General features: G+C 43.7%; 1 protein-coding gene across 5 annotated transcripts in view; it reads left to right on the forward strand.

The window, feature by feature from the left end:
• Positions 1-25,823, forward strand: part of MDGA2 (MAM domain containing glycosylphosphatidylinositol anchor 2) — a 664,067-nt gene that overhangs the window by 133,624 nt on the left and 504,620 nt on the right. The window lies entirely within an intron of this gene.

The following is a 25,823-nucleotide window of genomic DNA, read 5'->3' on the forward strand; positions in this document are numbered from 1 at the left end:
AAACTCCAGGGCCCAGCGAGGGTGGCAGGAGGGGGGGAACTCAGGGCTCCAGGCTGAGGGCAGGGGGGGAACCCTGGGTCATAGGGATAGTTTTACTTCTATTTGGGGGCGGCAAGGGCTGGCAGGGCTCAAGCCAGTTCTGCACAGCAGAGTCGGGGGGGGGGGAGCGCCACCTCCACCCCCGACTCACTCAGGAGGCCGCCCAGCCTGTCTGGGCTGTAGGGGGGGGGGACGCAACCAAAAATATAACTCAAAGAGGGGACTCAGTTCAAAAAGTTTGAAGGGTGCAGGGTGTAGCTGGGGGCTGTGTGCAGGGAGGGGGTAGCTGGGGGCTGTGTGCAGGCAGGGGGTAGCTGGGGGCTTTGTGCAGGGAGGGGGTAGCTGGGGGCTGGGTGCAGGCAGGGGGTAGCTCAGGGTGCAGGCAGCGGGTAGCTGGGGGCTGGGTGCAGGCAGGGGGGTAGCTCAGGGTGTAGGGAGGGGGTAGCTGGAGGCTGTGTGCAGGCAGGGGGTAGCTGGGGGCTGTGTGCAGGCAGGGGGTAGCTGGGGGCTGTGTGCAAGCAGGGGGTAGCTGGGGGCTGGGTGCAGGCAGGGGGTAGCTCAGAGTGCAGGGAGGGGGTAGCTGGAGGCTGTGTGCAGGCACGGGGTAGCTCAGGGTGCAGGCAGGGGGTAGCTGGGGGCTGGGTGCAGGCAAGGGGTAGCTGGGGGCTGGGTGCAGGCAGGGGGGTAGCTCAGGGTGCAGGGAGGGGGTAGCTGGGGGCTGGGTGTAGGGAGGGGGTAGCTGGGGGCTGGGTGCAGGCGGGGGGTAGCTGGAGGCTGGGTGCAGGCAGGGGGTAGCTGGGGGCTGGGTGCAGGCAGGGGGGTAGCTCAGGGTGCAGGGAGGGGGTAGCTGGGGGCTGGGTGCAGGCAGGGGGTAGCTGGGGGCTGTGTGCAGGCGGGGGGTAGCTCAGGGTGCAGGCAGGGGGTAGCTGGGGGCTGGGTGCAGGCAGGGGGGTTGCTCAGGATTTAGGCGTTGCTTTCAGCCCCGCGCTGCTCCTGGCCGGGGGAAAGAGGGGTGCTGCCTTCAGTCCCACACCACTCCCATCTTCAGTGCCAGGGCTCGGGGCACAGGATTTCAGCCACGGGGCCTCGCGGACCCCCTGAAAGGACTCGCGGACCCCCAGTTGAGAACTGCTGGAAAATGTTACACTCATTTTTGGATCTCTAATTTTGGAATTTTTTGACAGAAATTAAAAGGACAACATTTTCAGGGAAACTTTCATAAAACATGTTCCCATGTTCCCCCAGCTCTACCAATTTAGAACAGGTGCTAAATACAAAACAGGTACAATTTCCAGTACTCTTGTCATTTGTATCTGTTTTGCATCTGACACATAACTTACATCAGTGTTTGTGTCACTCCATATGTGGCCCTGAGCCTTCATTGGGGATTGAACCAGCTCAGTCCAGGCTGCACTGAATTGAATTTACTGTCTTGTATTTATCGAACTGCCAACGGGCTGAAATAAAGAGATCACCTTTTGGCTCAAGCCATTTGGCTTTCCAAGTTTCTAAACTCAGGACCTAATTTTCTTCTAATTTAAATTAGATTTACACTAGTATCGCTCCATTGGCTTCAGTTGAGTTATTCTTGATTTGCACTAGATGCATCCCAAAGCCTTTTGCAGAATGTAAAATCTTGGGCCAAGTTCTGATCTCGCATATGTTGGTATAAATCAGGAAAACCCTACTGAAGTAAATTGAGTTACACTAGAGTAAAACCAGGATGCTGTCAGGATGAGCCCATACAATATGTCTGATGCAGAATCCTAGGAACTACAATCTTGGATCACAAAGGCAGTGAAAATTCGGTATTGTTCTACTAAAGCCACTTTTGTTTAGGGAGTTTTTATTGTCAAGAAGTTAGATGTTTCACCTCTGTAACAAGCCCAGACAAACTGCTCTCCAACAAAATTGCTGGCTTGGAAAGGCAGTAATGCCATTTAGACCACATGCTGGACTTATCAGACATTTTTAACATCTCCATTTGGAAAGTTTCTGCTGTGACCCTGTTTTTATGACTTATTGTGGTAAAATCTGCACTTCACCGTCATTACAGGTATTCTCGGAACCCAAATGTTTTTGTGTGTTGGCACAGAGGCGGCTAAAGAGAGAATGATCTCAGCTGGAGACCACTTTCCCAAGAACTAAGTGTACCACTGAACATTTAAATTGCTACCATTCTTCCTAGTGCTGTTCTGGTTATAGGATTTATGTATGCTCTGGTATATTATTTCCAAGTCTCATTTTTCTGTTTTTAAAGAAATCTTTAAGGCTCTGTTGTTGTTAGTTATTTTCCCCTGTCTTGACCTAGCTATCTGACCAAACGTCCATCCCGCCATAACTGACTTATCCCTCTTGTGTTCGTCCTTCCATCTTGCTGTTCAGAATGCACTTGTTAGCTAATGATGTCCTCTTCTATCTGAGCAGATTAATTGGTTTTTCTTCACTATTGCTGTGTTATGGGAGTTTGATGGTGGCATTCCTGCCTGCCTTCTGTTCTCCTGTCTGTTCCATTACAAATATATGCATATCTCTTCCTTGGTGGGAAGAGATTGTGGAGCAAACTTTACGTTGGGGAAGCAGCATCAGGACCGATTTATAAGTGAATATGTTTGCCACAAATGCACCTGTCTACATCTCACTTTAGCTGCAGCTGTTACTGCCTTGCAAAATGTGGAATCTAAAACTTTTTCCCTTTGATATTCACATGAATATAATGAACGTTCAGACGCCCGCGAGTAATCCGAGTCTGAACTCTCAAGCTCTCTGACTGAACAAAAAAGGGCTTTCTTGTGCTGTTTGCATTTCTACCTTCTGAGCTACTGGGTTCCTTTTGTTAGCTTGGAATAATTCCAAGGTGATCAGAACTATTCATCCACCGTTTACACCAAGCACAGGTGACACAGTCACAAGGGACAGTCAGTTGTGCTCTCAGGGTCACTGCAGTCCATGTACCATGTCAAGATTTAATAACCCATCTTCCGTAGGGGACGTGCTTTTGGATCTGTGACTCGGAACAGAGAATTTGTGTTAGCTGCACAGTTTTTCCAGGGGTATAATTTACTGTGAGGTCAACATTCCCCTTATTAAACGTAGCCCATCTTTTCTCATTCCACACAGTTATCTAAAGTTTGACTTCTCTTTTTCCCCATTTCTTTCTGTCTCTTATCCCCGTTCCTTTGTGTTGTCTTTCACAAAATATTCTAAAATCTTGGATTAATTACAGATCTATAAAGCTACCTGTGCTTCCTCCTCATTCCTAGATCAACACTTACATGACTGGAACAGAGAATTGCCCACATGAGTTTTCTTATTGTATGTGATATATATAGCCTCCTGGTTGGACTGGACATTTTACACAGTGAGCTGGTTTCCAATATCTCTGGGCATTTTACAGCTCTGTGAATGGAGTTGCATGGGGGTAAAAGTGGTGTCAAAGACATCGGAAACCAGGTCATTGTGTTTTCGAATGTTGGTTCAGTGAAGGCTCTTTCTTAGAGAACAAAATGTTTGGAATCTTTCGCCATCAATTTCACTTTTTGTGTTCTGTAGGCGGATGGTGGAAAAGTTGAAATACAATGTGCAAAGTGATGAGCATCCTATGAAGGGATTTAAAAAATACCAGCGCTTTTCTGCAATAAAAAGGAAAATAACCAACAATACAGCAATGCATGTGAACATATACAAAGAGCAGAGAGTACATGTGTAATGGAACAGTGAGGCAATTTGCCTGAGTCTCACTTTCTTTGACTGTGGAATACAAAGCATATTATTTATAAGGCCTAAATTAGTCTTTAGAAGCAAGTCTCCAGTAGGTAACAGTATCTGTGTGTTAAGAATAATTTTAAATTGCAAGAAGGAGAAGCATTACCTGCCATGCATGAAGAAACCCAGAGACTTGCAGCTCATCTTATTAGTGCCAGATTCAGAGATTACTAATGAAATCAAGCACTAGACACCAGGACTGTGTTAGCCACTGCATCCTTTCCTATGTGACACAGCCCTGCTTTTTCTACAGAAGTTGGAAACAGCTAGGACAGATACCTGCATTGTTAGAAAACTCAAAGCTGCATGTTCACTGGCCTTGTACTTCATTTGTTTGTAATGCCAGGTGCTATTTAAAGATTGTGATCTTTATTTACAATAGGGTGCCAAGATGAAGGCCCTTTAAGACATATCTGGTATGAATATGCTGCAAGGGAAAAATGTTACCACAGAGAACAAAGAAATGGCAGTTTTAGCAGTAAGATTAACGCTTTACTCAACGGTATTGCAAGGCAAAGAGGAAAAAAGGCAGAAAAGTCTGGAAGTTGTTTTTGGTTTGGAGATTTAGGATGAGGTTAAAAGGAAACTGAGTTTTACCTACTATTTTACTAGAGATAGTCAACCTGGATTATCATCCTGGATGACTTTAGCATCCCTGAGAATGATGACTCTTCTAGATTAACTCCAAATTCCCATGGCCACTCTGGGAACAATCCAATCTGGTGTCTGGCTCAACACTGAAACCAGGTTCTGGTTTGCAATTGGAGGTGAAGGGGTGAAAAGTGCACACAAAAGATGGCTGGATCATTGCTCCCTTCCATTTCAGGTTAGGGGTCATGTCTGTTCCTTTGTGGTACAGGGTTTGTTTTTTGTGATCAAAGCATAACAGAATGGATTGGGTTTCGGATGCCTCTGATGAAGAACTTGTTGGCTGACGGGCCACACCTGTCAAATTGAACACTCTCGGTCCATCTTTATTCCTTTATTATACCATGGCAATAAACACGGCATGAGAAGATGGCCAGCTGTTGCAATACCTGTGTAGAAGCTACACTAGGGAAGCACAGCATCAGTTAGGATCTACGAGGAGAGCAGCGGTATAGGAGAAGGAAGCCCTGAAGTACCCTTGATGCACGGAGACTGGCAAAAGCTCGCATTGGCAAAGCAGTTCTACAGGTTCTTGGAACTGGGGTGTAGACAAGTGTGCATTCGTGTCAGAGTGTCAGTGTACAGTCTCACTCCTGTTGGGTTCATTAGAAAGATGGTCATTAACTTCAGCAGGAGTTAGTTTGGCTCATGAATGACACAATGGAAAAACAGAAAGAAGGAGCCTGCCCCATTATAGCACCTGCACGAAGCAAAGGTCTGAGGTTTGGGGCATCTATTTGTTCAGGATTCCTTGTCTTTCCAAATGACCACAGACCATTAGACCCACTGGTATTATAAGAGAATGAATCTCCTGGAGAAACTGGTCAGATTCTGCCTCTTTATTAATCTATCTGCAGTGTTTTGTGCGGCCACTGTAGTATCTTGAGTGGCTTCTATGTAAAATAAATTGGCCATAGTGAGATCCCTAGTGCAGACTCTGGCTCCTCTTCCTTATTGGGTTATAGGAAACTCTGGTTGAGGTAGGTGTTTTGGATAAATATCTACCCCAAGCTGATGGGGGGATAAAGCTGGAGAGAGAGAGAGAGATAGAGATAATTGATGTAGTGAATTTTGTTCTGGTTATTATGGAAAAGCATTATCAAAGAGGAGGTTTTTGAAATGCTTCCTGAGGGTGGTCAGACTGGATTCATGTTATCTCCTAGGAAAGGTGCAGACCTGGATCCCCCAACTGAGAATGTTTTGTCCCTGGCTCTGGGCTTTGTGATTTGCAATGTCCCAGAGGAATGCAACTGTCTTGGTTCTTTATTTACTGCTGTTAAATCTTCAGAAGCTAAAACTGATAATCTGACAGGTAGGAAACCTCCACTGGAAAATAATTTAGGTGTTGCTGACATTTAAAGAAAAAAACAATATTGTCAAAAAATATCCATGAATCCCTCAGTAAAGTTTGAAGCTCTATAGCTCAAAAGTAACATTGCTCAGAAGATCTGGGAGCATCGAGAATGAGTCGAAGGAAAAGAATGTTAAAAGTTGTAGGAATTCCAATGGGTGCTATGGGAAAACCTAAAAAAGAAGAAGGAGAAACTTTGTTAATAGTTGTGCTGATGCTGGAAATCAACCTCCCTGAAGTTACAGCTGATGTGAGGAACTGCCCACAAGAAACCGTTTGCTATGCACGACTAGAAGTTTTATTGGATCTGCAAACTTCAAGAACTGGGCTACATATTCCTGAGCACCATCTCCTGGCACCTTTTCTCAGGCTGGATTGATGTAAATCAAAGTGATTTAAGTAACTGTTTTTTATCCCAATTTAAATCAGTCCGCAGGAAACCTTTAATTTCAATAATTAATTTTTAATCATGTTTCATATTTATTCTTCTTAGTTATTTTCTTAAAGAAAAGTTGATTCTCATTGGTTGGTAACCATTAAAATATGTTGATTACTAAATATGGCCTTTACGCTACATTTGGTGGTTCTTTTGGCTAGCGAGGAGGATACACTATATGCCCATTTATATAAGGAATTATATTGCTTGATTTGTGTTTATGCAGATTCTTAAGTTTTACCTTTTTTATTATGTTAGAAAATGGTGAATAATGCATTTGTTTTTTGCTAGATGATTATTAGCTTTTTACTTTTTATATTTGTGTCAAGCTCTGTCTGAATGGAAATTGGAATTCAGTTAACATGTGCCAACCCATCATTTAAATGTTTAATTAATGAAATAAAACTACCCCAAATGTGATGGAGACATAAGGAAAAAAGTTTATTGAAACATAGTTTTCATTGAAAACTAACTGATTTATTAAACAAAAGGCTTGTCTACATGATGCAGCAAAGCACATTTGAAGGGTTTGATTTATAATGTGCTGTAACGTGTTACACTTGAACTGTCCTGCGTAGATCCTGCTGGGTTTCTCGAAAAGGTACCTCGCTCATGCAGACAACCATGATCTCCATGGAGCAGTCAGATCACAGCTCATTACAGCACTTTACTGTTTTACCCCTCAAATGTGTTTTTGCCAGCGTCATGGAGACATGCTGAAAAAAGTATCATCTATACTTTGGGAGGAGGGATAGCTCAGTGGTTTGAGCATTAGCCTGCTAAACCCAGGGTTGTGAGTTCAATCCTTGAGGGGGCCATTTAGGGATTGGGGCAAAAATTGGGGATTGGTCCTGCTTTGAGCAGGGGGTTGGACTAGATGACCTTCTGAGGTCCCTTCCAACCCTGATATTCTATGATATAGTTAGTGAATGAAAGTGATTGTTTCCAGTCACCAGGTCCTTCAGGATTTTAGAACTAGTAGAGTAGATTTCAAACCTAGTTTTTTATTAATTGATTGGAAGATGAAAACAAGCTTTTCTGCTTTTCAACTCCCAGTTGGTTTCTTAATTTTGAATGAACTAGTCATGGGGCCGAACTAGTTTAATAAACTGAAATGAAGAAAATATTCTTTCTGCACTGGCAGCAGAGGCTACTGCTGTCAAAAGGTTGTTTAGCACTTCAACAAACTCTACTTCCGGGTGCTAAGCCAGCGAACTCCACCATTTCAGTGATTTGACATTCTTCGGCAACCACTATTTCATATTAATTTTTAATGTAATTGAAATGATCTCAACAGATTATAGTAAGTGTAGGCCTTAATGTGCATTGTCGTATTTTTAAATAGATTTATTTTTAAAAACAAAAAAAAATAATTTAAATTATAAACCCAATAGTTTTGATTTAAGAGAAAAACACAGTGATTTTTCCATTATCTAACTATATTTAGATAGCTGTAGTGCACTCCTGTAACAATAGCCTTTTGTGTTGCTCTGAACATTCTCAGTTATCGGATACATCAAAGGAAAGAAGTGTGTAACCCATGGGAACAGAGAGACAATTTGGAAGCAGCTAGAAGCAGAAAGGAAATGTATCACTAAGGGCAAATTATTTCAGTTTTGCAAAGCGGAGCACAGAGTCCAGCACTGTCGGAGGGAGAGGTGATTCGTGTCTTTGAAAGAAGATTGAAAAATAGTTTTGGTGCCAACAGGCTTGTTTCTTACTCAGCAGGACTGACAGTCATCGTTTAAATAGAGAAATAATTCATATCTGAGTTGAAGGGGGGTGTGTGTGTGTGAAGATTTTACTGGTGTTGTATAAATTGCACAAGGAGAACTTGACCCAGGAGATTGAGCCCTGGATGGGAGCTGGGGAGGAAATCGTTCTTCCTTACTAGATGGCTATGTGTACTGGATGTTTGCTGCTCCTTTAAAAGACTGGAAAATGTGAGCTGCTTTGCACTGCCAAGCAAAATGGATTGGGATTTTTAAAAGGCTTTGGAGCTGAGTAAAGAAAAGGAGGGAAACGAGGACTAAAGAAAACGTTTTGGGGCTCAATCCTTAGCCCTGTTCCAGCCCTTTTGTGCCACTCCCACACTGCCAGAAAGTCACTGGATTTCCCCAGTGGAGGGGAATCCCTGGGTATCATCGTGTCAGTGTCATAGAGCCACTACCCCTTGCAGTCCCCTCATGTTGGGGGCATGGTGTGGTTGTTGGCTGTGGTGTGGCCAGACTACACTGTTCTCCAGGAATCCCTGGCTTGCAAATGGCCACTTGGAGATGTAGCTTCAAATGCAGCCTCTCCTGTAAACTACTAACTTCCCTAGAGCTACTCTAAATTCCACCTAGGATCAAACCAGCACCCAGCTGGCCCCAGGGTCTCAGATCAGCAAACACCCTCTGACCATTAGCTGCCTCCAGCAGATCCTGGGCCCAGGTCTCTTCCTTTCATTCCCCTAACTGTGGATTTATTCATCTCATAGGATTTATCTTGGATTTCTTTTGCATGCAAAAGCTTCAGTGATTTCAGTGGGTGTTAAATGGCTGCTCAGGACTTTCAATAAAAGGCCCTTGCAATAATTTTCAGGCATGGAGATGACATTATTTAGTTTGACTACCTACTGACTCAGGGAATTTAGATAATGCATTTTGAAATTTAAGAACTGAATAGCGTAAGATCAGTTGGTACTTGATGTATTGACATGTCATGTTAGACTACGTTAATTAGACAAGAGCAGCTTGTTCATGTCAAAACTGCTATACAAATATTGGGCCAAATTCATCCCTGCTATAAACCCAGTGATTTTAAGTGAAATCAGTTGCACTGAGGAAGAATTTGGTCCATAATTTTAAAGAAAGAAGGAGTTGAGAGAATAAACTGGTGAAGAAACAACTTGTCCTCGGTGGGGTAGCCAAAGGTAGAGGGTGAGATTTTCAAGGGCAACAACTACTAGGGGATTTAGATACACAACTCCCATTAATCTCAATTCTGAATCCTCTAGTCACCTCTGAAAATCTCAACCATAAACTTTTGTTGTACTGGCAAGAAAACGGTCTGATGTTTTTATAACAGTGCCATGTCGGGGGACCCATGTCTACCTCCAAGCTCACATTCTGCTCCCAGACCAGAGGGGGATAGGAACATTATCCAGGAAACAGCAAACTCCAGGCCTGATGCTGAGCCCCTGAAGATCCCATTGATGTCAGTGGGATTTTAATTTATAGCAAACCTAACCCATGGGCATGCTGGTAAAAGACTGAACATTATTTCTTGGGCCCTGCTCACCTAATATGTCCCATGATGGGGTGAGTATCTGCTGATTCCACTGGCTACTCTTGCATTCAGTAATCAATTGCAAATAAAACAGAACGCCAGCTAATAAAACATACCCCTGCCAGTTAATCAAACACACATGAGAACGTCTAGGATGAAGGTCAGGGTTGATGCTCTGAATCCCCTGACAGATAAGAGGGTTATTCTGCCTCTTATTGGGTATCTATCAGTGACTGTTCTCTCTGAACCTCAGTGGCTTTCTTGTTCCTGCAACAATTCGGTCTGTAGAGTCCTCTTCATTCTCTGAGCTGGATCCTGTGGTCGATGCCCCTGGTGGTTTAATTGTCAGTGACTGGGTGGGCATGTTACATCTGTTAGCCTAGGAGAATTGTCAGTAGCCTTCTGGAAGTCCTCAAGAAACATATGGCCTGTGGCCTCCTGGGTTTTGATTAAATGACCCCCATTTCCTCTGTCTATCCGATGTCCTAGTGTGTTTATGACATATGCCCTTAGTGCTGATGGTTGAGAGGATATATTGGCAGGATCCCACCTGCTTTCTGTTTGCAGTCTGACAGCTTTGATGCATGTCTTGTGTAATAATTGACTGGCATATACTTCACTGTAGCTGTGTGTTTTTGGCTAAAGAAACTGGTTACATGTTAACACTAAACTTTTTTCTTCCAGGGGCCAGGGTTATTTATGGGGACATGAAATGAACCAGACATGGCTTTGCCAAATATTCTTACACATCTCCTAAGCATCCTCATCCTACTCAGCTGAGTGTTGCCATCGATTCAATTTACTCCGTCTTAATGGCTGAATTTGCTCAATACACAGCTGATGGTGGACTTGATTTCACCTTAATTTTCCATGCCTACCAGCATAACACTCGGGCACCTCTGGCAATCTTGGGTGGATCATGGGCCAGATCCTCAGATGGTTAAATCAACATAGCTCCATTGGTTTGACAGTTTAACTACATTCGAATACTGCAAAGGTCCTATAAATAAATGCACAGTATCTACTATATTTCAGGCTGCGATTTCTCAGGATGTCACATTTCCAAAATCTCAGACACGCTATTTTTGAATAATTAATTTGTAGTCTAGCCTGAAGGGGCATTGTCCGGGATTTATAAGCATCCAGCGTGTGAGCAGCTAAATGATTCAGCAGAATGAGGATACAAAAGCTACACACTTGTCACTAGAAAGGTATTACAAAATAATGCTGGTTTACACCCCTTGAGGAGTACTGGAAATATAGTCTGTTTCATTGTGTTCTCTGTTCCATTCCATTTGTCATGTACCTTCCACCAGCAGCATCGAGAAATTGAATTCCATTTCTGACTCATTTCTTTGCTGTTCCTATTTGTGTTTGTCAGTGCTCTGGCCACCTGCGAGAAACCACTCCAGCCTGAAGATCATTTCCTTTCTCATTATCATCCTGCCGCCGCCTCCTCTCTCTCAGGTTGCGTTGTGATGAAGCTGCAGGATCGTAAGTGAGCTGTAGCTCACGAAAGCTCATGCTCAAATAAATTGGTTAGTCTCTAAGGTGCCACAAGTACTCCTTTTCTTTTTGCGAATACAGACTAACACGGCTGTTACTCTGAAACCTAAAGAATAATTATAATTAAAGCATAGGGGAGGTTTAAAATGCCAGAAAGTCAAATGGCAAAAGCAAAGACATTCAGAGTTAGAGCATGTCTCATAGCAAGCCAGAGGAAGCTGCCTGCTGTCTTTGTTAGAATGCCAATGTTGATGCTGCACTGATTGTTATTTATTATTGACATAGGGATAGTGCTGTGACTGATGCTTCACAGGCAAATAAAAAGATACAGGTCAGGCTGAAGGCAAAACCGTCCTGGAGGATGTGGAAAGATAACCGTAAATAAAAGAGGGGCTATGGCCTATAAGGGCGGGGGGATGTGCAGTGGTTGGGCAAAATCTGGATGCATTGTAGAGTTCTTGTCATTTCTTCAACTAATATTTATGAGGGGGTCGTCTCAAAGGACCAGTGGCAGGTGGGAAATGATAGGACGTGGTGAGAGAAGGGAGAGTTATGAATAGTCAGAGTGTGATCATCTGTCACATGAGATCAAAGACCAGAACAAAGAATAATATTGTTTGTTGGTTTTAGTCCCATATTTCTCCACAGATTGGGCCCCTGTTCAAATGAGATAACGTAAAAGGCTCATGCAAACATTATCATTTCTACTACAGTAGCATGTAGAGGCCTTGGGGAGATCAGAGCCTGTCGGTGGTAGGTGCTGTACAAACCTAGCAAGAGACAGTCCCTGCCCCAAAGAGAGACAGTCTAAAGAGGTAAGTCAGACAAAGGATGGGAGAAAGGAAGGACCCTTATCTCCATTTCACAGCTTGGGGAGGTGGCAGAAGTCGATTTTTACTTTTTTATAATTTTGACGAATAACATCAACGTTTATTATTAAGCATTTTTAAAGATTTTTATCTATTTTAAATTTTCACGGTTGCAGGAAATTATTGGGGGAGGGGCACAGGATCAGACACTAATTATTTAACCCTGGCATAACAATGCATTTTATACACATTACGGTAGGAGTCTACTAAGTTCTTAAGCAGCATTTTTCTTTCGTTGCCCTTCTGTAAATTTCTGTGATTATCAATGGAAATATTGTTTGTTGGTTTGTGTGTACGGTGAAATCAACATTTGCTGATATTTACCCAAACGATCTAATCCTTCCAAGCCTACAGATGGGGAACTGATGCACAGGGAGACTTACGGCCTGAAACTGAAAACAGTTAGGCTTACTGACGTGAGTAGTACCATTAAAGCCAAAGGAATTACTCACACAAGTAAAGTTATGTGCATGCATAAATGATTGCAAGATTGGCCAGTCACTGAACCCCCAAAGTCACACAGGGAGTCTGTGCAGAGCTGGGAACAGAACCCACATGTCTCAAGTCCCAGTTCAAAGCCTTACTTATCGTCTTCTTTACAATATGATAGAATGCCTGGCATAACCAGGGCGATGATCCAGATGGACCACCACATTCATTTCTGCATAGATGGTAATGGCGACAGAGCTATTTGTTCCCCATTTCTCACTGGGTTTGAGTCACTGCCATGCCTCTCGATCTATTTTTATCCACATCATAAGGATCCTTCTAAAGTTGCATGGAAAACTCCCCTTGACTTTGAAATAACTTTGATCCCGTCTTTATTAACCAGAAAAGCTGTTACTGTTCTTGACAGCACTCTAAAACAAAACAAAAGGGCCTAATTCATGAATAGTGCCTAGTGCACAGCTAAATTCTGCAGTGAGTCAGCCTATTTATCAAGACAATTCAACTTGAAAATTAGTCATGCAGAAAGATTTTGTTAGCCTGGATGGAGTGGGCACACTTTCCCTAAAAGAAAAGGAGGACTTGTGGCACCTTAGAGACGAACAAATTTATCTGAGCATAAGCTTTCGTGAGCTACAGCTCACTTCATCGGATGCTTATGCTCAAATAAAATTTGTTCGTCTCTAAGGTGCCACAAGTCCGCTTGTTCTTTTTGTGGATACAGACTAACACGGCTGCGACTCTTTCCGTAAAAGGGGACACACGCCATGACTACTTCTGAAGAGCAGTACAGTAGCTTCACGCATTTCAGACATCATGCTCCAAAAGGTTTTTTGTTTAAGGAACGATCTCTTCCCTTGCCTGGTAGATGTCTGCAGAAGAGAAGAATGAGGGGGGATTTGATAGCTGCTTTCAACTACCTGAGAGGTGGTTCCAGAGAGGATGGTTCTAGACTATTCTCAGTGGTAGAAGAGGACAGGACAAGGAGTAATGGTCTCAAGTTGCAGTGGGGGAGGTTTAGGTTGGATATTAGGAAAAACTTTTTCACTAGGAGGGTGGTGAAACACTGGAATGGGTTACCTAGGGAGGTGGTGGAATCTCCTTCCTTAGAGGTTTTTAAGGTCAGGCTTGACAGATGGCTGGGATGATTTAGTTGGGGATCGGTCCTGCTTTGAGCAGGGGGTTGGACTAGATGACCTCCTGAGGTCCCTTCCAACCCTGATAGTCTATGATTCTATGTGGGCAACATGGTGCAAAGTATTTATTGATGTTCCAACATTATAAACAGCCACTTAGCTCCATGCTAAGGAGCAAGGTGTTAATCATGCAGTCTGTTTTGTAGTACACGCTGAGTGTTGCTGAGACGCGCTGTGGAGCCTCTGTTAGTCAGAAAGCAGGGCAGTATGGGGTTAGGCCAGCATCATTGGTTAACCATTTTGATTTAGAAACAAATGACTTAAAATCAGGAAAAGAGCAGCCGAGGTAAAAATGAGAGCAGGAAGCAGCTGTACGCTGTGCTGCTGTAATGATGGGAACTTATAGAAAAGGGTAGGATCCTCACAAGTAGGACATGCGCATTTCTGTGTAATCGGTTGTGTTATGAAATCCAGGAGGCTGAATACTGTAGCATGTAGCAATGGAGCAGGGACGCATGGGCGAAGTGTATCGATCTCGGGTCGGTGGCCCCATGGCGTGGCACGCGGATATGGAATCACTACACTGTGGCACTCAGTGTTGCATCCCGGAGGCATGATTTCTGCGACGCAACCTCTGTTCCTCTAAGCCTCTTCTCGAGAAAAGCCCTGGCCTGCCATTTTTAAGGGTGGCATAGCAAGCATGGGCCGCTGTGACTGCACGTGTGACATCGGTACAGAACTGTGCGTGCCCCCCTGCCTTTTACCATCATCCATGTCCATTTTGAAAAGGAGGCTGGATCCGTGCAAACCTTCCTGAGCAATAGCGTTCAATGAGAATATAGGTAAATATGGGGGTGAATGAAATATCAAGATTTGCACACCCGGGTCTCCAGCTGGGAATTCTGTTTTCTAACATAGGACCAGATGCTCAGCTGGTGCGAAGCAGAGTATCTCCATCGGCTCCAATGGAACTAGGTTAATTTACTAGGTTAAATTTTAAACATTTAATTTAATGTTGGAGTCAGCAGCAGAAGTCCAGACCCCGGACTGCGTCACGGGCAGCACCGCTAGGGATGGCTGTGGGTGAGCTTGCCTGACATTTCCCACGGCAAGATCCAGAGTTCAGTGGCTTGTAACTTTATCAAACGGAAACAGTTTGAACTGATCCATTCCAAATGTGCCATTCTGCCTCAGACTGAATTTGTTTGGGCATAGTTGAGCTAAAATGGATCAACCATTTCCCAAAATGAGATTAGGGAAAATACATTGGTTTGCCCATGTTACAAAATATTCTTACAGGTTTTTTTCCTGTTGAAAGAATAGGGGGTGGCTGAATTAAGGTGGCACAGGCCACCTTAATTGTGGCATTTCCTTAACTTTTGAATATTTGACTTTGCAACCTTACTATTGTTCTTTTGAGTGTCATGTACTATATGTATTGTCAGAAAATGCACTGGTTATTTTTGTTCTTTTGTATGACTCTCTAGTATAGAAAGCACTGCCCAGAGTGCTGATATAATTCACTATCCTAATGGAGAAGCCTAGCTAGATAGATGGTGTATCCATAGATAGATTGTGAATCTATTAACAGAACACATCCATCTCCATCCACTTGAAATGTTCACAGTTGTGGCACAATGACTTCCATTCAGATAAGCAGGGTAACGCAGTAATTATACACCGGCCCATTTACTCTCCACTCCAAGGTTAGCACGTAAGTACTTACACCAACAGCAAAACTAAATACAGCTGCTGCTCACCAGTGAGAGCGTGAATTCTTTAAGGGCCCTGAAAGACCATTCGAAATCTCCCTCTTTTGCTGTGACCCTTCTGTGCTCTCTTTCCTTTAGGTTGATTGTCTCTTTTGAAATGAAAATCCAGCCGGTGCTCTGGCTAGTAGTTTGCCAGTCACTGTGTAAGACGGGCAGTCAGGATGGGTGCAGTTCTGCCACTGAGCACAGCCAGCTTTGCTGATACCTTTATCCTCCGGTAGTGCGTACACCCTGTGCATCTGGAGCTGAGGGGCTGCACTTCTTGTTGTTGCCTCATACTGAGTTTTGCGTGAGGCTAATAATGACAAAACAAACCCGGGGAAAGCTGCTACTGTTGCTGTTTTGGTTTGTTTGTTTCTCTCTCTCCTGTGAACTTCTTGACTCTGTCTCTTTATCTGTCAATATTTTTATAATGTTGCCCTGAGCATCTAGGAGAGCAGTGGGATTTGCTTGTTTTTTTCTCGGAGACCATGGTGCTTTAGCGGTCTTTATATACACAGTCCGTATAAAGTCAGATTTACGGTGAATGTAATGGTCAAATTCCAGAATGGACCTTACACTTGACAGATGGTTTCCTAGGGTTTTGTCTTTGTCCGTCTGTAGTGTTTGCTGGCAGCAAAGGTCATAGTTGTGCAAGGGTTCATAACTTTCTGAAAATATGCTTCTTTTTGAGCAAAAATTGTCATTCTTGGTCAGTCGCATTTGAGAAATCCTCCTTCACACGAGTATGCCCTACACACGCAAAGGAAGCCAGGTGTGACTTCTTGCATGAATACGGGCTGCAAGAGTATTCAGGTTCTTTATTTGGAACCCTGTTATCTATTACTTGTTGATGCAAACTTAAGTATCAGTGAAATATTGAGCATTCTCATCTGCCATTAATGCAAACCCCCTACTGTGAGCAGAATTTTTACCCTGAAAAGGGAGGAGGCCCAGAGACTCCATGAAATTCACTGTGGCCTTCAGTATTATCAATTTTGCATGGAAGGTGCCCAGATATTTTATTGATAGATGTTAGTGTAAAACCCTAAAATAGCAAGATAGAAATATAGTACATCTATATAGTCTGTGCAGCCAAATTTCACAATTCCTGAAAAATAATACTTTGAACCCACAGTTTCAGATGTTACTTATTATTTATATTACCTTAGCACTTTGGAGCTCTAGTCATGGACCAGGAGCCCATTGTGCTAGGCCCTGAACAAGCACAGAACAAAGAGACAATCACAAAAAGCTGACATTTTAAGATAACACAAAACTTGGTTTAATAGGAACATGGTTCCGTTAGTTACAAAGGGAAACGGTGCCTGCTTGTTAATCTTCCGTTTAGATGTAAGGGTTATACCATTACTACAGGCTCAGAAGCCATGAATGATAAACGTGGGTATTAGATTTCAAAACAAGGAACACATGCCATTTAGCGTCTGTAGGCCATGCCAATCCCAGACCGGCTCAATTGTGTTACCGACCAATCAGTTTGTTTGAACAATTTATAACACTTCTATGGCAAACTTTATTAATGGAAATATGCCATCATGCCTTGGAAAGAAACTCTCTCCAAAAATCAGTGAGATTGACCTTTTTCCCCAGTTTTAATTAACCCCTATAAGGATCTTCTTTCATGATGGCGTATCGACCCCTTGAACTACTCATTTGAGACACACGGATTTCGGCCAAAATGCTCACTTTGCAGCTCGAAAACATGATTAAGAATTTTATCCACCCTAGCCTAGCTGGCTTGGTTCCAAGAAGATCTATGTCACACTGTTTCCAAAAGATATATATATATATATATATATATATATATATATATATATATATTTGCTATATGCTTTTGAATAAAGGAACAATATGCTAATACTATTTAAAGCATTCGGCTTTGGGCCAGTTTTTATAAACTGAGTCAAATTTTTTCCTCCAGTCTAGGGAAGTGCTTTGTTTTAAAAATTTCCAGTGTATAGGGGAATAATCCTGGACTCACACTCTCTTGTACACTGTCTGTCTTCAGTACAGTGGCTGAGTGAGTGTAAAATCCAGGAGTCCCGGGTGAGATGATAGTATTATTTAACATTTATGTTGTGCCATTGCCTAGCTTCTCTACCAGGTTTCAGAGTAGCAGCCATGTTAGTCTGTATCCGCAAAAAGAAAAGGAGGACTTGTGGCACCTTAGAGACTAACACATTTATTTGTAGCTCACGAAAGCTTATGCTCAAATAAATTGGTTAGTCTCTAAGGTGCCACAAGTCCTCCTTTCCTTTCTACCACGTTTGTGCCCCATTGTGCTGGGCACTGAACATGCATATGATAAATGATAACCCAAAGGACATTTCTATGTTGTGACAAAAGACCCGCTGCACAGACATAACTGGCCTGGGTCAGCAACTCAGGCTCGTGGGTCTGGGGCAGCTGGGCTATAAAATTGCAGTGATGTTTTGGCTCAGGCTGGAGCCTGGGCTCTGTGTGCCAGCTGCAGGTCTTATTGCAATGTAGACATACCCGAAGAGATGACAGTCTAAGGACCTGATGTAAAAACATGGATATCAATAGAAGGCTGCCATTGATTTGTTTTGGATCAGGCCCTTACATACAAGGCCTAACTGCTAACTAAGACCAACAGGTAGTGGAGAGGGAGAATGGCATAATAATTTCAAAATAATAATGTGGACCCCTGATTATGTTCTACTAAAGTAATCCACTCAGATCCAATCAGTGCTGATTCCTTCTTAAGGATGAATATTGAAAAGTATGGGTTCTCTCTAGCTGGTAGGGTCAATTGTGTTGCTAACAACATAATAGATTTTCACTCTTTACAACCAAGGTTGGCTTTTGTTACTTGAGGACTTAGTGTCTAGCAGCGTCTCACCATTGTGAATGTCAGATCCCTTTTTATCAGGAAGTTGATATCTTTCTCTCTCTCTCTCTGGCTCCTGATATGGGAAAGTGTTTAAACCATCATCTCTTTGGGGGCCCCAATGCAATCAGCATGGCCCCTCATGTGCTTAAGTGCTTCGTTGGATCGGGGTGTTTGATTGTAAATTCCTTCGGCAAAGGATTAAGTCTTTTGTTGCTGTACACCACAGAGCACACTGTCAGCAGTTAACAAATAATAAATGCATATGGATACTTGGTTAGGAATGTGATCTCTTGCATGTAACTCATCTAAAGCAAGAAGAAGGAAGAGATATCCGCCTGTGGAGAAATACTTGTTATTAACCCTTCCCATTTCCCTTATGGCTAAATCTCGTTGTAAGTTGGGTATTGGCTACTTTGAAATAAATTAGTTTTCAATTAAATGGAGTTATATTAGCTATGTGAAATGGAAATATGTTACCCTAAGGAGCTTTCACAGTTGAGGTGGGTTTGAGGATGAGTTCTCTCTCCCTAGAAAATGTCTCATCCAGCTGGCTTAATATATATCCTCTGACAGCTAACCTCCTGCCACTTGCCTTCTAGAGGCGGAGGTGTTCCTAACAGAAAGTGGGGGTGCAAAAGGTGGGTGTCTGGCGTCTTATAACCAGTTGCTCTGGGCAGATGGGGCTCGTTAACTGTGGTAGGCAAGCCACCTAGGAGAAGGGACTCTGATTTCAAACCAACAATCCCAGGTCTGGCCAGGCAATTTGTACAAGGTATGCCAGTCGCACATGCTCTATTGGGCTTCGCCTTCAGGGACTACATCAGGATAATGCCAGGGCGTGCCTCAGAAGCGAAGCGTGGCAGTTTTGCCTGATGGATATGGAAAATGGGGAAAAAGCTGTTGCATTCTCGGTGCATGTGGCTAAAGAAGTGAGGCCAAGAACCTTGACTGGCTTTCCTGACTGTGGGAACAGTGGCAGAAAATCAAGAGAAGCAGCTGAGATGTTGAAAAGAAGGAGTGCAGATTGCTTGTATACTAGAGACAAAATGGAGGGGGTTGAAATCCATGAACATCAGTGAGGGTTACAAGATAATGTATCAAGGAGAGATGGTGGTGGTCCAACAACTTACTGGAAGCAGTGAAGAAAAAGAGGGAGGAAAGGCTTAAGGGGTGGAAATAAACAAGAATAGTGGAAAGTTATGTGGAAAACAAGCTGGTAAAGAAAAGGGTGAAAAGAGCAGAGGCAAAAGGTAAGGGTCTGGCATTTTAAGCCTTATATGCAGGACTACTAATGAAGGAAGAGGGGAAAGGAATACATAGATTAGCTAAGATTAGGCAAAGAAGCACAGAGGACTTGGATCTGTGACTTGTGTCAAAGACGAAGATGGAAGAGAACGGGTGGAACATAGGGAAACCACTAGGAGTTGGCTGTAGTTTTAGGAGAAACTGCTCAATGAAGAAAATGTGAAGAAACCGCCGGAAATGGCCCACCTTGATTATCACTACAAAAGTTTCCCCCCGCGCCTCCCACTCTCCTGCTGGTAATAGCTCACCTTTCCTGATCACTCTTGTTACAGTGTGTACGGTAACACCCATTGTTTCATGTTCTCTGTGTATATAAATCTCCCCACTGTATTTTCCACTACATGCATCCGATGAAGTGAGCTGTAGCTCACGAAAGCTTATGCACTAATACATTTTTTAGTCTCTGAGGTGCCAGAAGTCCTCCTTTTCTTTTTTTGAGGGAAGTATGTGCTAGCAACAACGTCACAAGACCTATCACCATGATGGAGGCTCAGACAGCGTTCAAGATGATGAAACATGGGAAGGCAGTGGTACTGGACGGTGTACCAACTGAGGCATTTAAAGCAGTAGGCCATGAGGGAGAGCTGATGACGTCAAACTTTTTTAACGTAATTCTCCATACTGGAAAAATGCTTGACAAGTGTAGGAAGAGCAAATTGTGTTAGGAACTGTAGTGTAGGCAACCAGACCTAGTGTCAGAGCTGGAGCTGGGGTCGGGAGTCAAGCCAAGAGTTGGACCCAGATTCAGAGTAGGGAGTCAAGCCCAGGGCTGGAGCCAGAACTGGTAGCGAATGATCAGGAGTAGAACATAGGGGCAGGAGCCAGAGATGAGGCGAGGATCAGGCACAGACAGGAGCAGGCCAGGAACTGAAGGCAGGAACAAGGAACTGGAGTGGAGTGGAGCAGGAATCAGGAGTAGGGGTTGGATGCAGATTGCAGGACACAGGCAAGAGCGGGGTTTGGTGCAGCAGCAGCAGAGAGTCTGCGTAGTTGCTTAGAGAGCCCCATGCATCACTTCCTTGCTTCAGGAGTGGATGTTAACCAATCAGATGACCACACCCCTTGGGCGTTTCTGATAGGACTTCCCGTGGGGCCGGACCTTCCCGGATTGGTGAGGTGCTGCTTCATCTGTTTCCCTTGGTGATAGACGAGGAAGTGTCAGAGACCCCGGGCCCCAACCCCCGCGTTCTAGACTCACTGAAACTGAGGACGCCCACCCTCAGATCCTTACACATTAGTCCCTATCGTCAAGCATAAAGGAGATGATGTAATTACTGACCCCTACTCAAGATATTGAATCAAATGAGGAAATGGTTGGAAAGAACAATTAAGAAAAGACTTCGAGAGGAGCTGGAGTGTCAAGAAAGCAACAATGGATGCAGTGTTTGCAGCCAAATATTGCAGGAAAAATGCAAGGAATTGCACTTAGTATTTGTGGATTTAGAGAAGGCTTATAACAGAGTCCCCAGAAAATTGCGATGGTGGTTCCCACAGTCATGCAAGCTGCCGGAGGCATATGTTGAGACTACCATGGACTATCATGGACTAACATGTATGAGGATAGCACAACAGTAGTGAGGAGCAACTGCGGCTACAGTGAGTCATTCAGTGTGAGGATAGGTCTATATCAAGGACCAGCTTTAAGCCCATCCCTATTTGTGATTGTAATGGACACCTTGACACTGGAGATGCTTGAAGCCAATGACATGTGGTGCCATGAAGATACATACAGACTGGAAGGGACCTAGAACTAAGGAGGGTTGAATTAGGAGAAAATGACTTACAAATCAGCCAACAAAGGACAGAATGCCAGAGACATTTCATTGTGAGGGACAATGAGAAGCTTATAAAACTAGATGGTAGAATTAAAGTCTGTGCAACATTTAAAATATCTCAGCTCAGTGTTGAGCCATGACTGGAATGTGAGTGTGTGGATGTTACAACCACATAAAGAGCACTTGGTGTCAATGGAGGGAATCAATGGAAATTCTCTTCAATAAGAATACGCTGAGGAAACTGAAGAGCAGAGTGTGATTAGACCAGCCACAATGTATGGATTGCAATGCTGGCCAATGAGGAAGAGAGAAGAACTACTTAACGCTGCAGAAGTGAGAATGCTCACGTGGATGCTGGAAAAGATGAGAGCTGATTGGCTACATGATGAAATGGTACGAGCTATGATGCAGGTAGCCTCCATCCTGGGAAAAGCTGAAGGAGTATTGACTGAGATGGATGAGTCATGTGAGATGCTGAAGTAGGTTGGTGACAGCTTGGAAGACACACCTGATGAGAATGCTTGGGGATGAAGAACAAGAGCGACTGACCCCGATTGATGTGGCAGGACGAAGAAAAAGAATGTTAGATACATTTAAATGGCTATATATCATTCTTATAGTTAGTGTAAGCGCAGGTCATCCGGAAGCAGTCTTACTGTGACATAGAGATAACCCAACCCTTCCTCTCCAGTTAATTTGCATGCTGCAATTCTCATTGTTGAAATGAGTGAATGGATATAGGGGAACTGTACGCATGTGCTAACGTATTTAATTGATGGATTACTTGATCATCTTTACTCAGACAGAGAGAAAACTGGGTTGGCTCTGTGCTTCTTAGTGTATGTGCATATGAGTAGCTTGTGATTTCCACATTGTTTCATACAGGTGTTTAGTGATCCATCCATTTCTCTTAAATTGCCCATAGAAATCTTAACTGTAGCAAAGACATTTTATTATTTAATACTTGTATGGTAAATTATACATGATAATAGAAAACATTTATGTAAATCTATCTGGTGTTTTTATGGCATACATTCATTTAATTATGATAGCTTGAATTTAGGTTGGCAATGAAACTAAAGATATTGACTTGACATGTCTTCTTATATGTGTGTCTGCTTTAAGCAACACCAGCATTGGTTGGCAAAAGAAGAATTAATCCTGAAGGTAGCAACTTGACCGTGCCTTTAAAAATAGGAATCCACCCTCCCACTGTCTTCCAAGAAGATTATCTGGTAAACGCAGTTCCCAAGTGGCACACCTATTTCTTTTATAGCGGCTTACCTTAAACCCGTCATGTTGAGAACCCAGAGAATATTCCATATGTTGTGAGACTGGAACAGCCACTAGTACAGACCCACGCAGGGTCCCACTGGGGGTATGGTCCCCAGAGGAGAATCAGGGCCTGGGTTGGGAGGTGAACCTGGCAGTGACGGCATACACCCTTTTCCTGTTGTAAGGGAGATGCAGCATGGTTGCCATCTCAGATATTGTGATGGGTTCTCTGGGTGAAGACGATAGGCTGAAGGACATCAGTCCATGGAGAGCAGGGTTCTCAAGGGAATTTCAGGGAAAGATCTGTTTGTCAATGGATCAGCCCAGGGCTCCGGAACCTTTTCTCATCTGTGAGTATTTGCTCGGCTGTTTCCTCCTGTTGTCAGGATACCTGTCAATATTAGGTGGATGGGGTAACAGGCAGGGATTCTATTTCAGGCTCTGCCACTGACCTGCCGTGTGACCATGGGCAAGTCACATCACCTCCCTGGTGCTTCAGGTTCTCCATTTGTATGATGGGTCTAATGATATTGACTCTCTCTTGGCAAAGCACTTTGATATCCCAGGCTGAAAAGTGCTAGGGAAGCGCTAAGTACAAGGTCATGTTTCTCATTAACCATTGTCTGAATGCTGAGGATGTCGTAGAAATTGTGGCTCTGGAAGAGAAGGAAAATGCAGACAATCCAATAACAAGATAGAAACGAAATACTCCTTCCCTCAACATGCACCCCCCCCCCAAAAAAAAATAAGGGAAAAATACTTTTAAAAGACCAAAACAACTGATCCAAAAAAGAGTATCATCCATGAGAACAGGTGAGGCAAAATATGAATTCCTCCCCAATGCACTACTACACCCTGGCCACCCTTAAAAACTTGCTAATTCCCTCAGCTACTTAAGTGGCACGACCTTTGCTGTTGGTATGCATCATCTTTATTATGGCAAGGCCAAACAAGAGTGAGGGCCCATTGCACTAGGCACCATAGAAACACAGAGTAGAAGATAGGCCCTGTCCTGAAGAGCTTACAGTCTTTGTATTTGCAGAATCCCCCACCGTGAAGTGTTTTCTGTCACGACAGAACTAATGTCAAAGGTATTTTTGTCAGTCACCCAGGTGACGCAACCACGTGTTCCGTGGAGATGAAGAGGAATAATCAAAATTGGGATTAAAACAATTGAAGACAAGATTTACTGAGACTTAAACAATGGAGTCATTCAAGAAAAGCTAATGAGATCGTATCCTGGGGAAATGGAGTATTAGGCAGAGAGTGAGCCTTGGGCTGGCATCTCTCCACCTCCACCCCTCAAGTTCTTTGCTCTTCTGAGTGGGAACGGCCCAGCTGATGGATATAAGGATTGGGCCAACTTCACAGTGGAGAAGGCCAAAGATGCCAGTTCAGATTGTCCCTCCCGCCACGATCTGTGCCCAGAGAGAAACCCTTTTGCATGGAAGGGGATTTGGCTGCCTTCCCAAAACTATTCCACCAGGTCGCTGAGAGAGGGCGTGGGCCCAGGGGCACAGTCGGCAGAGCAGGGCTGATGCACCTCAGAGATGCAGCACCTCAGGGGAGCTTGGAGTGATATTGGCAGTGCACTGGGGTGGGGATCCACTGATTGCACAACTCCTTAGGAGGGCACTCGCTAATCCTTAGGCCAGTCCATAGGTGTAGACTCATGGCTCTACCTCCTTCTCCACCCCTTGCAGGGGAATGTGCACCCCCAGGACAGGGGAAGAGAGCAGTCCCTGTGCTCCCTGAAGCACTGGGAGTTCTGTGACCGTGTGGAGGGTGCTTGTTGTGCTCTCCAAACTCTGCACATCAGGTCAGTCACAATCTGGCTCTTAATTAGTCACAAGTAGGCATGGAACTTAACAGGCATCTGTGGTGCGAGCTTTCCCCATGCACCACAGATGCCTGTTAATTTCCATGCCTACTGGCTAATAGACTGGAAAATGCAGCAGCGCATTGATTTGTACAGGAAGATTATCTTTGCAACCAATTTTTAAGCAAAAGCTTAGATTCTGCATCCCTGAGCACAGCGGAGTAGGTAGACAGACCCGACGCCCATGTAATCTCTGGATTTGGTTTGCCCCTAGTAAATTCAGAGGTGTATTTTTCTTGTTTCTTCCTAAATTAGATCTTACTCCAGAGAAAACAACAGACTAATGTAGCGTATCAATAATACTCTCTTTGAACTCTCATCTGCACAGATCAGGTAAGGAAGAAGAAAGGGTATTTCTTTATTAGAAATAAAAATCTCAGGCTTGCAATGTGGTTTCTCAATAAAACGTGCGGCTGGCTTTTGAAAATGGCTGATTAATGACATTAAGATGAAGGACTGGAACCTAGATCTAGGACCTAGATGACTTGGGTGGAAGGCTTGGCATCAAGATTCAAGGCTGTTGACGACTGGAGGTGACGCTGTCATTACATCCCCGTTCCATGAAAAGCGAATAAGGCTGTGTCAAGGTTCCTCCCCCACGCTGAACTCTAGGGTACAGATGTGGGGACCTGCATGAAAACCTCCTAAGCTTACTTTTACCAGCTTAGATTAAAACTTCCCCAAGATACAAATTAATTTTATCCTTTGTCCTTGGAATGACCACTGCCACCACCAAACTCTAACTGGGTTTACTGGGAAACATAGTTTGGACACGTCTTTTCCCCCAAAGTCCTCCCAACTCTTGCACCCCACTTCCTGGGAAAGGTTTGGTAAAAATCCTCACTAATTTGCATAGGTGACCACAGACCCAAACCCTTGGATCTGAGAACAATGAAAAAGCATTCAGTTTTCTTACAAGAAGACTTTTAATAGAAATAGAAGTAAATAGGAGTAAAGGAATCACCCCTGTAAAATCAGGATGGTAGGTACCTTACAGGGTAATTAGATTCAAAACATAGAGAATCTCTCTAGGCAAAACCTTAAGTTACAAAAAAGACACACAGACAGAAATAGTCATTCTATTCAGCACAATTCTTTTCTAAGCCATTTAAATAAATCATAATCTAACACATACCTAGCTAGATTACTTACTAAAAGTTCTAAGACTCCATTCCTGTTCTATCCCCGGCAAAGCAGCATACCAACAGACACAGACCCTTTGTTTCTCTCCCTCCTCCCAGCTTTTGAATGTATCTTGTCTCCTCATTGGTCATTTTGGTCAGGTGCCAGTGAGGTTACCTTTAGCTTCTTAACCCTTTACAGGTGAGAGGATTTTTCCTCTGGCCAGGAGGGATTTTAAAGGGGTTTACCCTTCCCTTTATATTAATGACAGGCTGCATGTAGTCTTGCATTACAAACATACTGGGGAGGGAAATGAACGGGCCTATTTGTCATTCATACCAGGGATCGAGTTTTCCCTGCTTATTTAAGTCTCT

Source organism: Lepidochelys kempii, chromosome 6 (genome assembly GCF_965140265.1).
Source record: "Lepidochelys kempii isolate rLepKem1 chromosome 6, rLepKem1.hap2, whole genome shotgun sequence".
Lineage (NCBI taxonomy): Eukaryota > Metazoa > Chordata > Testudines > Cheloniidae > Lepidochelys > Lepidochelys kempii.